The sequence below is a fragment of the Passer montanus genome, unplaced genomic scaffold (genome assembly GCF_014805655.1).
Source record: "Passer montanus isolate IOZ18808 unplaced genomic scaffold, ASM1480565v1 scaffold173, whole genome shotgun sequence".
Lineage (NCBI taxonomy): Eukaryota > Metazoa > Chordata > Aves > Passeriformes > Passeridae > Passer > Passer montanus.
Window position 1 is genome coordinate 135,261 of NW_024364604.1, and position 15,735 is coordinate 150,995.

Genomic DNA, 15,735 nt, shown 5'->3' on the forward strand with positions numbered 1-15,735 from the left:
TTCAAAGGAGGGGAAAACAGGGCTGGTGTGACCAAAGGGGATTTAGAGGGGGTGCTCTGCTGATGTTTAATAAACCAGAAGCTGGGCTCATCTGCGTTTTACATGATCTGATTGGTAAAAGCAGGAAGTAAAAAAACCTTTCAAGTGCATGATTTATGGAAAGATTATCACATGACTAAAAAGCACAGAACAAGAAGGACCAAATTCAGCTTTCACTTGCAGCAATGGGGGTCTGCTCTAACTCTGTTGTCTTTGGCAGATTTATGATGTTCAAAACAAGATAAAATACTTAGTCTTCATCAGGACATAAAGCCATTTTAAAATCAGAATTTAGCCTCTGCTTTTCAAACACAAACATTGTTTCAGGTCTGCTCGGTGAAGAATTTCTGTACTGCACAAAAACCACACCAACTATCTGGAGGGTATTTTTAAACATATTTTTGCCATCTCTATCACTCTGCTTCCAAATAATCCAGCTACTCACTGCTGTGCTACACACTCCGGTACACCTGCACACCCCTATGAATATTTTACAATGTATTTCAAAATATTAAAAGACAGGGCAGTCCACAAGTGCACTGGAAATTCTCTCCTGTATTTCACAAAGGAAGTTGTTCACTCACTTTATTATTTGAGGAACAAAGTATGAGCATGATTTTATGACGTAACATCCAGCACGGTATGGAAAATTTTGTCCAAATGACAGCAAGAAATAGTAATGGTCTGGTTTTTTGCTCTCTTGCCAGCAATTAAGTCTACATTTCTATGAAGAGCTGGTAAATTATACGAGCTACAAACCCCTTTTTTCCCCTCTATCTCACACATGGATTTCTGCACTAGAAGGGGAAAGTGTTAGAGGTGAAAGAATATAGGAATGTTTACCAGGATGCCGCTTGAGTGCTGGGGAAAAATAGAGAGCAACAAAGGGCTAAGAACTGAAAGCAAACATTGTGAGACAGTGAAACAGAGCTCTCCCAGCAGAGGCATTTTTTTCAGTGATGCCCTCACAGCTCTGCTGTCCCCTGAGCAGCTCAGTCAGATGGCAAAAGGTTAAAAGCACTGAGGAAAACCTGAATCATCTGACCCAAAAATGGAAAAGAGGAGAGAGAAAAAAATACACTGTGGTAGGAGCTCAGTTTTAATGTGATGCCCTCTTTTAAATAGTGAAGGACTCTCCTCCCTTTTGACAAATACTTGGTGAAACACAGACTTTATGTCGTGTGCAGACAAAACCATAATGGCAATTCATTTTCTTAGGGGTCAGAAACCTCAATTCTATTTCACACACTGCAGCAACAAAATATGAATCAACTGGGTGAATTTTATACGTGGGCTTTGTGATACTACCCGGTGCTTCAGAACAATGTGATTTTATTCCCGTGTTTAAAAATGACATACAGATTCAATGAAGACAGATTTCTCTGTACTGTCTGAGGAGACACGGCACATGCCTCACGTAAAGAGCTGAGCAATAATGTATGTGGTTGAAAATACAACTGGTACTCCCTAAAGTGGTTTTTTGTAGTCTTTAAACACCAGATCCTCAAGCATTTTCCTGTACATCAAAACAGCCAGATCTGTCTGTAGCATGTGGGGCAGCAACCCCAAGAAAGATTCCAAACAAGATAAAAAGTTTTCTTTTTTTTTTCAAGTAACTGTTCATCACACTGTCCAGGAAGTGGTGCAACTCACTGAATAAAAGTGAGTTCTGATTATAGATCTGTCTTCTCTGGAATCACTCCAGCATCCCTAACCATCTGCAGGGAACAGGATAAAGCACTCATGTACACAAAACACCTTCTGGGAGACTGCACCCATACAACAGTGACTAGATTATTGGTATGGATCAGGACTGGGTTTATCTTACTCAGCTACAGGTGCCAAAAAATTACAGGCTTACTTCAAACTACATCCTTGAGCAGCTGTCAGAGAGAGGCAACTGACAATGGTGAATCTTGTTAAATTCCTTAGAAATAAAAATTTACATGAACATCAGAGAGAGAGAAACAGCTTTGCAGGTCAGCATGACAGGGAAGCAGACTTCTGAATTCCCTCAGGCAAAAGATACTTTCTCCAATTGGAACACAGAGTTTCCCAAAATGAAATCTTAGCACAAAAAAATCTCAAACCTGTTGCTGTCAGCTTCTTGCTAATTAACTCAGAAATTACTGGCAGATTGGAGATGAAGGAAGGTAATGGAGTCACAAACTCAGATGGAAAAGCAAGGAATGAGACAAAAAAGGAGTAAAGAAAGTACAGAACACCTTTTAAACATTGTGTGATTCACAAAACTTTGTCAGAATTAAACTAGAGGAAAAAGAAGCGACAGAATTGCTGCTGGAATCCTGAATTCCACTCTTCTACAATCATCATCTTATAAATCAAAACCCTTTAGAAAAGATAATGAAGATCTGAATGATCTAAACCAAATATATTTCAAAAACATGACCTTATTCATTGAGAGTGAAGACCACTCAGTGCTGGTTTGGGTTATAGAAGAATTAAAACCATCCCGGGACCTGCAAGGGATTGTGCATATCACATATCTGATGCTGCCAACCCATCTTTGTACCACAAGTAACGGCAGAAATCTTTCAACTGCTACATTTGAATTCCATCACTCACTTCCTCTGTGTCCCCACCAAAAAAAACTGCGGAAAAAAAGGAAATTTCAAAAATTCCTTCTAGTTCGATTACACACAGGAACAGGGAAAATAAATGCATGCCTGTCTACCAGTTCATTCAACACAGGAGGGATTAGTCACTTTTTGAGCACAATATTAGGATGTTTGTTGACTGTGGCCAGTCAAAGAGCGACGATTGAGAATGGAGCCATCAAATTCACTTCCCGGTCACAAAGTCACAATCCAAAGATGAATTTCTCAGAGTGAGGGTTGAACACAGGAACAGAGAAGAAACTGAGACTTGGAAGGTGCCTGTGGCTCGAGGTTTAATGGCCATGTAGTTCCTTCCGAGGAAAGGGAGTGTTCCTGCATGACACAGCCAGCAAACCATGCCGGAGTCACATCCTGGTGAAGGGTGGCAGCTCCAGACACTTGACCTGGGAGGACAGCTTTATGCACAGGAATGTTGGCATCAGGAATGGAAAGCATGGGGAAAGGCATTTATTTCCAGGAAGGCATTAGGAGAATATTGCTCTTGCTGTGAGAGTGGTGCCTGGAAGCCCAACACAGCTCCCAAGGGATGAGCTGAGTAGGGTTTGGCCACAGCTCTTTCCAATCCCAGGGACAATGCCCATCCTCGTGTCTGTGGGGCTGTCAGGAGGAAGGCACAGCTGAGCAGCATCACCCAGGATGAGCACACTCACATTAACACCTCTCAGGCCCTGGATGACTCCCAGGGCAGCAATGGACTGAAGGGAACCTGTGTGCACCCTCCATGCTGCAGGAGGATTCCCAGCCCCTCCTGGGCTCCAGGCAAACCCAAACTGCTGCACTTCCTCATCACCTCTGTCCCTGCAAACTACATCAGCTTCAGAAGCCATCCCTGTGCACAGTAATAATACCAGTCTAATTTACACATCCATTAGAGCGCCTTAAACGAATCTGAGGACAGCTTTGACTCATTTAGCAAAATCTGACTCACGCTTCTTGGGTATGGAAAAAACTATTTTGCAGACTTGACTCCTGCAGGCTCTGAACGCCTGAATCTCAGTTTAGTTTTATTTAACAACAGCCACATTATGAGACCTCAACTTCCCTGTGCACCCTGAGCACTGGAGCAGAGCACAGGGAGAAAACAGAAAGCACAAAGGGAGTTAAAATTGAGTCACCTTTTGCTACGGCAGGACCTCATGGCACACACAGTTTTTTGGGGAAGAAGATAAATAAATACATTTTTTTTTAAAAGAGGCATGTTTCATTTTGGTTGAGATACTCTTCACACCCAAAGCCAGACTAAGAAGTAAGTCAATATTAGATGTTTGCTTAACCAGCTTAGCCTCTGGATAAAAAGGCCACGCTTTCCTATTATGAAAGTTTTGTAAGATTAAACTTCCTTTGATTTCTGAGGAACTACTTATCTGTTGTGTACCTGGATGGGATCCTGTGAAGTTACATTCCATGTACACAAGAACCACTAAACTTACTCAAACTAATTATACAATAGGAGAGTTTTCCTATTTATTTTTTCACTGGTGCTCTCGGTTATCACCCGAGTTCTCCTCCAATGGGATTTACAAATTCAGCATTCACACAGCGACTGTGCAAATATTGGAGCTCCAACAGCCAACAACAAAACCCAAACATAAAAGTATTTTGTACTTCCAAATAGATCCTTCCCCGGTGGATGGCACTCCATTTAAGAGTGGCTCAGCAAAATTAGACAGATGATTATTTATGTCTGTGTAAACATCAGATCTGTTCTAAGGAACACTCAAAGGCCACAAAAATATGTGCTGCTTCTGAGAGTCCAGGTCACATTCATGTTTTGTCTGAAAGCAGCAACAATTTAAGCAAGACTGATTTCACTTGACTTTATTTTATTAGGAACTGCTAATTTGTGAGTCACTGTAAACTCAGAGCCTCAAAATGCTTCATAATCTAGAGAACCTTCCAAGGAGGCAGATTCATTTACTGAAGAGGAGATCTAAGAGGGAAAACACACTCAAGATCAGCCTGATCTGTCTCAAGTGCTGGATGGATGGCTCTGCTGTGCCAGTGGGTTTGATCATCACATGCTGAAGACATCCAGAAAAAGCAAACATCATTCAACCTTCAACCTTGGAATGCAGGCTGTGCTTCCCCACTGACTGCTCTTGCTATGCCCTACCAAAAGAGGTGGGAGGGAGATCCAGGTCTCACATGGTATTGATTTCCCCCAGGTAAGCCATTCAAAAAAAACCCCAAACACTGTGCAGCAATTTGATCAGAAAGAGCTGTTGTGCAAGAGTTGTGGATGGGGACTGTGAGGTTGATGCCAGCCAAGTCACCTGCCCCAACAGTGCCATGCATCAGGCAATCCCTCACGCCAGCTGAGGAACATTATTCTAAAACAATTTTCTTCCACAGAAACACCTCCTCTCTTCTCACAGAATCGTCTCTAGTAATTATTAAAATCAGTCAACCCTTTCCCAAAGTCACAAACTGCAAACTCCCTACCAAAAAAAGTGGGAGGGAGATCCAGGTCACACATGGTATTGATTTCCCCCAGGTAAGCCATTCAAAAAAAAAAAAAACCAAAAAAAAAAACCCAAAAAAACCCAAACCACTGTGCAGCAATTTGATCAGAAAGAGTTGTTGTGCAAGAGTTGTGGATGGGGACTGTGAGGTTGATGCCAGCCAAGTCACCTGCCCCAACAGTGCCATGCATCAGGCAATCCCTCACGCCAGCTGAGGAACATTATTCTAAAACAATTTTCTTCCACAGAAACACCTCCTCTCTTCTCACAGAATCGTCTCTAGTAATTATTAAAATCAGTCAACCCTTTCCCAAAGTCACAAACTGCAAACTACAACCAGAGCCATCCAAAAACCTCCCGAATCCAACAATTCTGCACTGCAAAGCACCAATTGCGTGGAGATGTGCTGATTTCACCAAAAAGCTCTATAAAAGGCAACAAGATTGGCCGGCAGGGCAGTCTGTCCAGCTTCCTGCCAGGCTGCCTGCCAGCCCCAGGGTGGGTACTCCCAGCTCCCTAATTCAAAAAATAAAAATTATCTAGGAGAAGGCTTCCAAAGGATGGGGTTTTTGCTTCCTGCAGCTCTCTGATTAAAAGAAATGTTGCACAGGTGTGTGTGTCAGGAAGGCAGGGACAGCTCTGCTACACACAACAAGAATGGCTTCTCAGCAACAGAAAACTTCAAGAAAAATTGTATTTTGAAAGACAGATGCCATTGCTAACAGCACAGGAGGGAGAGGATGAGACATCCCTGCATAAATCTGTGAGTGGGAAGACAATGGCAAAGAAATCCAAACAGCACGACGATAAATCAGAGGTGGGGAATCCCTGTCTTATCCCTTCTGCAGCGTGCATGCAGCTATTGTATTTAATTAAAATAAATTACAGCTCGCTTGTGTACAGCCTGCAGGGCTTTTAACACCCCTGAACGGAAGCACAGGGATGAGCAGCCATCCTTCAGGAGCTCACTCTCCGTGTCTCCAGACGAGGAATGCAGATGCTCTGTCACAGCACAGTCGCAGCAAGGCTGAGGGACTGAGGCAGAACAAAAAGCCCAAACAGTTCTGCTTTTACACCATCCACTTCCTCAGCCCCGTCCCTGGGATCCTTGCCAGGATGCTGGGAATGTTTTAAATGGAGCAGGCAGAGCTGCCCAGCAGTGTGGCAGCTGCTTCTGAGCAGGGATGTTTCACTGGAGAGGGGCTTCTCCTAATGGCAGCGATTTAACACTCTACAAACTAAATTTCTGAAACACTTGGCTGAGCAGGATCGATGCACTTTCCTGGTTAACCACGGCATCCACACCCTCTAATTCCCGCTTGAATTCACCCCAGTATTTGCAGCAGCAGCACCTGAGGACAAGAACATCTCCCTGCACTGAGGTTCACACTCGCTGTGCCCCAGGTTTGACACAGGAACATCAGCCCTGCACTTCTGAGGACCAGGGGGTGAGGAGGTGCTCTGGTTAGAACTGCCGTGCCACACACCCGAGGATGCTGCAGAGAACACTGATGCCCTGGCAGTGTTTCTGGGGGGCACAAACTGAGTTTGCAGCGTCACCCAGGTCAGCCACCCGCACACAGCGCTCCAGGCTCCGGCTGATTTCTGTGGAAGATCAGCCTGTGAAGGTCTGTTACACCAGGAGGTTTGCAAAATCTAAGCTGCTGAATACAATGAAGAAGGAAACACCTCTTGACAGACTATGTCCCTAAGAGAATTAGGAACACAATGTACCCAACAGGACTCTGGATCTGGAGCTGCTCGGTGGATGCTCAGACAGCAGAAAGGAGCAGTTAAATCTGACCTTGAGCAGCTGCAGAATATCAGTCGATTCACAGCATTTGGGGAAAAAAAGAAATTTCTGTTTATTCTTGTATTTGGAAAGAGTAAGTGAGGAGGAAATGGATTTTAAGTAAGCTCAGAGAAGTCCATGATAATACTAATTCAAGATTCTGAAGTGCTTTACCAACAGCAAGTGAAACACACAGATCTCTGACAGGAGAAATGAAGCAGGAAAATGCAAAGCAGCTTGTCCAAGCTTATGCAACAGATGAGAAGCACAAACAACACACAGATCTCCAGGCTCCATCTCTGTGTCCTACCATTCTTTCATTTAAAAAACCTAAATCCATTTTGCACTCCAGCAAGGTTTTCCACATAGATTTAAGTGTTAATTCTGGGCTGCTTAGATTTTCCTTTTTCCTGATGTGGTATCTCACCCATTATCTCGTCCTCTGTACACATACAATATAAAAGGAATTAGTATTTCAGAGCCAAGAAAACAGGAAAAAAGAAGAAAGTCCTAAATTTTTATCTAAAGCCGAATTTCTTTTCATATGGGCACACTGAATACAGATTTGAAGCAGCACTCCATCCTATGAAGAGAGAAAACACTGCCTGGAAACTACGAAAATTGAAATTGCTAAGATGCTACTAAATATATATATTTATGATGCTTCTATTTCCCACACTAATATAATGTATAACGCGTTTTATGTATTATCTGTTCAGATGCAGATACACTTCACTGCAGGCAGAGATGAGGCAATTATCCAAAACACAGACAAACCATCCTTTAGCCCCATGAAGTGCAGTGAGTAACACAGATCACTCCAGCACACAGCTCATGTGGCATCAGGACTGCTCCCACAAAAGACACATAAAAGGTTCTCAGTGTCCATGCAGGTGCCAGAGTTTTCTCTGTGGAGCCACGTCACCACAGAGACAAGGCACAAAAAGGAAATCTAAGAACTCAGCAAGCTCCTCTTTTTTTTGCAGAGCACACATTAAACTTACAGGTACTTTCACATCTGACATAAATTAAAAGCTCTCTTTTAAAACCAACTCGTGTTTTTATGTTTCTAAGCCATCTAGAAGACAGCATTGTCAAATGGAGAGTTTCTCTCTGAATACCCACTGCCTGTGTGAATGGCTACTCCCCTCACTGACCTCTTCAGGGTTTGTCTCCTTTCATGGCATCCATGCCCATGGACCTTCTCAGAAGAAAAGGGACACCTAAAGAGGAAAATGGATTTCTTTACTTCTCCTGTCTGTAATTTTCTTTTTAAACCCTCCTTCTCATTCAGAGTAAAGGGGAATATGCTCTGAGATACCTGCTTGCTCAGAGATGAGCCAGGAGTGAGTTCCTCCTGGGGTCAGGTATTGGGCTTTTACTGATGAAAAGTTAAAATATTAATATTTATTGCTGTGCCTGAGATCTGAAGCAGTCCTGGTGCCCCCACTTCACAGGTACAAGTGACAAACAGAAATGACAAAGCCACTCTGTGGAAGGTATATGAGTTAGCAAAATGCTTCCATGCTTCCAAAAGCCAGTAAGGAGCTTCTGATCATCTTTTAAGATCAGCCTCACACAACCAACCAACCATTTGAACAGGGCTGTTGTGCCTGAGATCTGAAGCAGTCCTCGTGCCCTCACTTCACAGGTACAAGTGACAAACACAAATTACAAAGCCACTCTATGGAAGGTACATGAGTTTGCAGAATGCTTCCTCAGCCAGTAAAGAGCTTCTGATCATCTTTTAAGATCAGCCTCACACAACCAACCAACCATTTGAACAGGGCTGTGACAGAAAATACTTCTACCAACCCTAAATATGTCTGTGTGCATGGTACAACTGGTTTTTTCTATAAGGCATGAACTGGAATCAATACAGTGCCATGACACAGGGCACTCCTGCCAAGATCCTACAGGGCAGATGGAATTTTGGAATCCATCTTTTAAATGCAGGGGTTGTTCTCTATTGTGACTGTAACAAAAGTTATTTTGGATAATTTTAAATGACATCACTGAAAAAATGAAGGTTTATGCCTGGCAGTAAAAGCACCTGATGAAAATGCACAGTTAAAATGGAATTATCTCTGTTTGGCAGCTAAGGCCTGCAGGAATACAAAGCTCCCTTTTTCAAAACAAATGTAAGAGATTTAATCTAATTTTATACATTAATCTGCTCTAAACCTTGGGGAAGCTGCAAAGCTTTGCTTCTTTTTTTGAGGCAGCAAAGAGAACCAAGAACCCCAGATCACAAAGCCTGATTATTTTCAGGAAATGTTTATGTGAATAACACCAGAACTTACTGTTGTCCTCCCAGCATGAAACCTTAAGGACGATTCAAGCATCATAAAAAGGCTTGGATTTGAAAGGACTTTAAAGACCATCTTGTTCCAGCCCCCTCCCATGGGCAGGGAGACTTTCCACTATCCCAGGTTTCTCCCAGCCCCATCCAGCCTGGCCTTGGACGTTTCCCAGGATGGAACAGCTTCTCTGGGCAACCATAGAGGTTCCAGCCATATCTGATGGACTTGGAAAACATCACAGAAGGAGACCAGCAGTAATTCACAGAGATACACACTTGAGGTCAAGGGATATCATCTCTCACCTGCTGGTTATTTCCCTGAACTCCAGGTGTCCAGAGTTTTGACCAAAACCACATCTCCTTTTTCTTTACACATGTGATGTTCTAGATGAGCTATTTAATACAGAGAATTCCTCATGTACTCTTGGCTGAATTACCTCCTTGCCTGCCCCCAGTAAGCAATAAGCAATTTAAACAGCCTTTTTTCAAGGTGTCAGAAAGCCACAAGGGGTTACATAATGCATGACTACCCTGCAGAGATTGACAGACCAGGTATCACGACTTAACCACCCTCACACACCTGAAAACTTATTAAATCAACCTCTAGCCCAAGGACTGCACCACCACCACCCTCAGGTGCAAATGGAAGAGGAAATTAAGGAAGTCTTGGTAAGTTCATTGGTATTTTTATATGAATTTTGAGACAGACCTTTTCTGAAATTAAAAGTTCCACCACACCATGACAAGTCTCTTATTGTGTATCTGGCTCAGCATTTCTCAATGCAATTTAATACCTCTAACAGAAAACTCACTGTAAATTAGGAAGAAATGAACAGGGAACACTGGACAACTGAAGTTCACCAGAACAAATGTTGGCAACTTCATTATCACTTCCAGCACTGACTACAAGTATTGCAGGGAAAAGCTGACCTGGTTAAGGACTTTTCCATTTCTATCTATGATCTCTCAGGGAATGCGCTAAGGAAACGATTGTCCTACTGAATCATTTCAAGAATTTAACAGCCAAGATGATTTATTACCATAAAATAGGTCTTGGAAAAAAATATATTTGAGGAGACTCAATAGCTATTAAATCATTGTGGAAAACATGATGCTGAAGGAATTGCAGATGCCTGACACATGTTCTGCCGCTTTTTTTTAAATTTTTTTTTTTTAATATTGAGTGTCTATAAAAAGCAACTCTGCAGAATTACTTAAAAACTTTTCTGACAGAAAAAAATTTTAAAAAAAAGATATGGCTATAAATTAAAATGGCATCCATAAAAATACAAAATAATTTTAACTAAAACACCCCACAAAGGCTGTTGGAAAAACTGGAGTCACCAATAATTTCAAAACCTATGCATTAAAAATACACTTCTCGCTTAGTAAACAAGCCAAGACGCATTTTGCAGAGTTATAGATATTTCAGAGTTGAGTCAATACATAGAAAACCTCACATCATCTTACAATGAGTCCACTTGGTAGCTGGTGTGAAACCAGATTCAGTAAAAGCACCTTGGGTTTTGTTATTACAACTGCAGGGTAGATGCTGCTGTCACACAGAACACGCTCTGTTCAAGACAGCTGGAAGCAGCTCTCTTTAAAATGTGCCACTGAATACTACAAGTGAATCAGAAGATGGTCTGTAAGGCTTGCTATGCAAAATACCACTGAAGGACACGCTGCTCTCTTGACCAAAATGGAAAAACTCTTGTGCTAAACCTCCCACCAGACCAGGCTGCTCCAAGCCTCATCAAACCATGAATTCTTACAGTAAGTGTTTTAAAAGTACTCCAAAATACTCAGCTAAAATACAGCACCCTCAACGTAAGGTCCAAGCTTTTACACCACCTGGTATTACAGACAATACTAACAACTTTTGCAGGCCAAAATCCCTTTCCAGCCCTTCTTGCCTTCAAACCTCTCCTCTTCACATCCCTGGATCACCACAACTACAACAGTAATTAAGACACAACCCAGCCTTGATCTCCTTTGTACCTTGACACAGTGATGACAAAGTCAGAGAAATTATCCATCTTGTGCCCCTCACGTTGAGCCACATGGCTCAAAAACAGGGAACCCAGACAGTTCTGCAAACTGCACTCACAAACCAGGAAACGAGGAAAACTAATGGCCTTTATGATTAAATGGATGTTTTATAGAAAAGGCGACCAACAGACTTACAAAATAGGAAAATGAGCATTCCTCTTTGACTTGATTTTGCGTCGTCCTGGTTCACTTGTGCAACTCAGCCACCGTTTCTTTTTCTGCAACACAACAAAGAAAACAAATTCTGTTAAAAAAAAAAAAAGTACTTGCTTGAACTGACGTTTTTCATTACATCGTTAAGTAATGCTTCAAGCTTACTGCTTGCTTTTAGTCAACACTGGAAAATATTTCCATCATTCTTGACTGTTTCTCTGATTTTGATTGCCAGAGTATTCCTGAAACTGCTCTATCAAGATGAACCTTGGAGACTGCTTGGTGATTACAGCATAACACTGACAAACTAGAAATAAATTCCAAAACATACTGCAGAGTTGACCAACGAAATTCCTTGTAGCCACAGATAAAGTGAAAAAACAGTTTTTAATAATTATTTTATTGCTCAAAGATATCTTTGTGGTGTCTTCTTAGATCTGTGAGGGTTTCTTGTTGGCCTGCAGCACCTAATTCAGAGAGGTGATGGCTTGCTCTTGGTTTGGGGTCATACCTGGTACCCCTGTGTTCCAGGCACCCTAAGACACTTCAGTGGGAGCTGAATATTGGAAGTGTTGTTCCTTATGTCCTGTTCTGTGCTTTGGATTCAAATCTATAGAAATAGAAAAATTATATCCATAATACCTTACTGGGAATTGAAGCAAAAGAAGAGCAAGCAACAAGAAAAACAAACAGAAAAATCTAAGTGGAGTTATGAGAGTATTGTCCTGAAAAAGAATGCTCTGATGCTACATTCTCTATTTAACCACACGTAATTAGTCAACTTCCAGCAGAAGCAGCAAAAAAGAATTCCTCATTCCCTTACTAGGCTAAGTAGCGACCTGGAAGAGCTACTCAAATTTCCATGAAGAACTGGATTGCTCCAGATAATGGAGTAACTAAATAACTGGGGACAGAGTGGAAAATGAAGCCCAGAGCATCTCATCGCTCAAGGTCAGTGCAGTTCCTGTTCTGCTGAAATGGTAATTTGCAAGGGGGGAGGAGTATTAAAAGAAAAAAAAAAGAAAAAGGAAAAAAGAGATGGAAAGAGGAGGACACCAGTCAGAAAGAATCCTGACTCTGGCTATGGTTTGCTGCTAGGAAGGGATAACAAAGCAACAAGTAAATGCCAGCATGGATTTGTCAAATTGCTTCCCTTCCCTTTCCAAGAAGTTAGAAAGCCTCGGGATACAGAAATAATTCAGTGATCACCCGGATCACCTGAGCATGGCCGCTTTTATGCCATGTCATTCTCCCAAAACAATAAAGGATCATGGATTTGGAGAACAAAACTTAATTTTTCTCAAGCGACCACCAGGTCTTAGCACATGGCATCCAACCTTCAGCACCAGCAGAACCCCAACACATGCAGCAAGAAGCTGAGTATCTCATTAATTCACCAGACAACTATGCACAGTAAGTGTTCTATTAATCCTAAATTCTAAAATCTCAATATGAAATAAATGCATGTATCATTAGGGGGTATGAAATCATCAACTCATTTATAAGGGGCACAGTTAAAACTTGAAGCTATTTAATTTAGCAGAACAATAGAGCTTTACAGAGTGTGTTTTTCACTAATGACCTGGACACTATTTTTGTTATTTCTGCCTCTAAAATGCACAGCCAATATTTGTGGTTTTTACCAAAAAAAAAGGCATTTCTTTCTTAAAACGTTGTTGTGCAGGGAAAATAAAACAATCAAAAAAAAAATTAAACCCAGAGTACAATCAAATATACAAAGGAAAACCACACAAGTACAGATTTCATCATACTCCTCCAGATTTTAAATAGATCAACATATTTTGGAGATGGGTGTGATTTTATGTGAGCTGTGCCCCTTTAAAATTGGCAACTACGTTTAATTCAGTGCTGCCTTATTCCAAGTTCCAAACTCCAGTTGAAAATAGATCTCACAATGGAGTCCTACAGCTGAATATACTCTGGGAGAAAATTAATACTTTAATTTATTCCAAATTCATTTGCATGACAGTATATCATTAGCGACAAAAAAAAAAATGTATTATACCAACAGAAGAAAAATTCTGTGCAAACAGTGAAAGAAACTCGCAACCCACCAGTGAGATGAGCTTGAAACTTGAAGCAACAAAGCTGTTTTACTTCTTTGAGAAACAAACACATAAAAAATACCAAAAAGAGCTGTTAATAGTCTAGATTGTCATTTAAAAAAATACCATATGACCTTAAAAAAGCCCACAAAGCAAATGTGATTTCTTGCATGCCAGGTATCTCCTGAAGAGCTGAAAAGAGCCACATGGACAATCAAGTGCAGACTAAAAATAACTGATGTAACCCAACTCACCTACAAAGCAAGTTTTCCTACCTCACTGATTAACCAGCTGAAGAGGAAAGAAAACACACACTCACTTTGTAACTCCATCAACCTTGTTGTCCTGGAAACAACTCTTCTACAAGAGAAGTACTAAGTGCCAAAACATCTTCTGCTACTACTTTTTTGGGTTTTTTTCTTCTCCTACTTCCCTCTCTGCAGTGCTCTCAATGTTTGATAAGCAGCCAGCAACCAAACCTAACCCATCAAAGGGCACAGAAATTGGATCTCCTGCTCTTAAAAGGAAATACATCATTCCATTTGAGTATGCAGCACGTAGGGAACACCAGGTTTGCACAAAGGCTATGGAATGGACTGTGTCATTTTGTTGTTGCTGTTGTTGTTAAAATGTCCTATTAACTGAGCATTTCATTTTAGGAAATGGCCTCAAGTTGTGCCAGGGGAGGTTAATGTTAGATATTAGAAAGAATTTGTTCACAGGAAGAGTGGTCAAGCACTGGAACAGGCTGCCCAAGGCAGTGGTGGAGGCATTAGCCCTCTAAGTGTTCAAAAAAAAAAAAAAAAGGATATAGCAATTGAGGACATTGTGTGGTGGTGAACATGATGGTGCTGGTAAGCTGATGGCTGGATTTAAGTGACCTTAAAGGTCTTTTCCAACCCAAAGAACTCCATGGTTCCATATAAACCAGCAAAGCTACAGGGTGAACTCAGCCTTCCTTATTCACATGCCCAAGTACCTGCGGTGAGAGACTTTTCTCTCCCACTCTGTGGGAATGCAACAAGGTCATAAACCACAAAAAAATTATCTTTTTTATGTTCTATGGTTACTGTCTGTGTTTAGAAGGGAACAGTACTTTCTAACCCAGGTCTTGGCAATTTCTGCCATATTGCTGGCCACAAATTCGAAAAACGCTTCAGTGTCCCAGTACTGGAAACATTTGTGCCCTCCCTCTCTTGGTTTAGAATCCTTTCTTGAAACAGGTCTGCGCTTTTACTAGAAGAGAAAACTTAATTTTAACCTCTGTATGAAATAAAACCTGGGTTTACAAACCAGATTTATCTAGGAAACAGCAGGTTTGTTTCAGACCACAACTTTACTCTCCACATCTCTCCATACATTGTTCTTTTTGCTACGCAGCCTGTTTGGGTGAGATGAAGCAATTTGGTCCTACCTAAATTGTCCAATCCACTGCAACTAATATACTTACTTAAACACTTATAAATTCCTGATTTTTAAACTACCAGTGTTTTAAAAAAAATTGGCATCCAAGCTTCTCAGTCAGCCTACCCACACACACTGCCCACACCTGTTTTTCCAGTAAAACACAAATTCCTGATTTTTAAACTATCAGTGTTTTAAAAAATTTGGCATCCAAGCTTCTCAGTCAGCCTACCCACACACACTGCCCACACCTGTTTTTCCAGTAAAATACCAGAGTCTGCACTGGTCTCAGATGAGAAAATTCACAATTCACTGTTTTCAAATGAAACCTGTTAATTACCAAAACTATTCCCACAGCAAGTCCAAAGGGATTTTGGTTCCTTCAGAAGATCCATGATTAAACATAGTTACACTCAGCAGTTTTATTCAGTGGGGTATGTCTGGTTTATTATCTTCACTCTGCTAAGGAGACCTGCATTTTCCCTCAACTTCCTCCAATTTCCAATGTACTCACAAGGTTTTTTTCATGTTCCTTAGCAATGCTGGTTATCCATCTTTCTGTACCTTAGATTTTCATATAAACCCTATCGAATTGTTACCCAGAGAAGCTGTGGCTGCCCCAGCCCTGGAAGTGTTTTCAAGGTCAGGCTGGAAAGGGTTTGGAGCAACCTGGGATAGTGGAAGGTGTCCCTGCCCATGGAACAGGGGTGGATCAAGACAGTCTTTAAATCTTTTCCAACCCAAACCATTCTGTGCTTCTAATGTGCTTTTACATTGATTTTAAATTGTATCCTTGTATCTGCTTTTCCAATGACTTATCTTCAAT

General features: G+C 41.4%; 1 protein-coding gene across 1 annotated transcript in view; it reads right to left on the reverse strand.

Annotated features, from left to right (window-relative positions):
- The window catches only part of LOC120500027 (endonuclease domain-containing 1 protein-like), a 114,676-nt gene extending 103,170 nt beyond the window's left edge, over window positions 1-11,506 (reverse strand). Inside the window, exon 1 of the mRNA XM_039704366.1 lies at window positions 11,422-11,506. The gene's annotated coding sequence lies outside the window, so the exon portion shown is untranslated. The remainder of the gene's footprint in view (window positions 1-11,421) is intronic.
- Window positions 11,507-15,735: the final 4,229 nt, after the last annotated feature.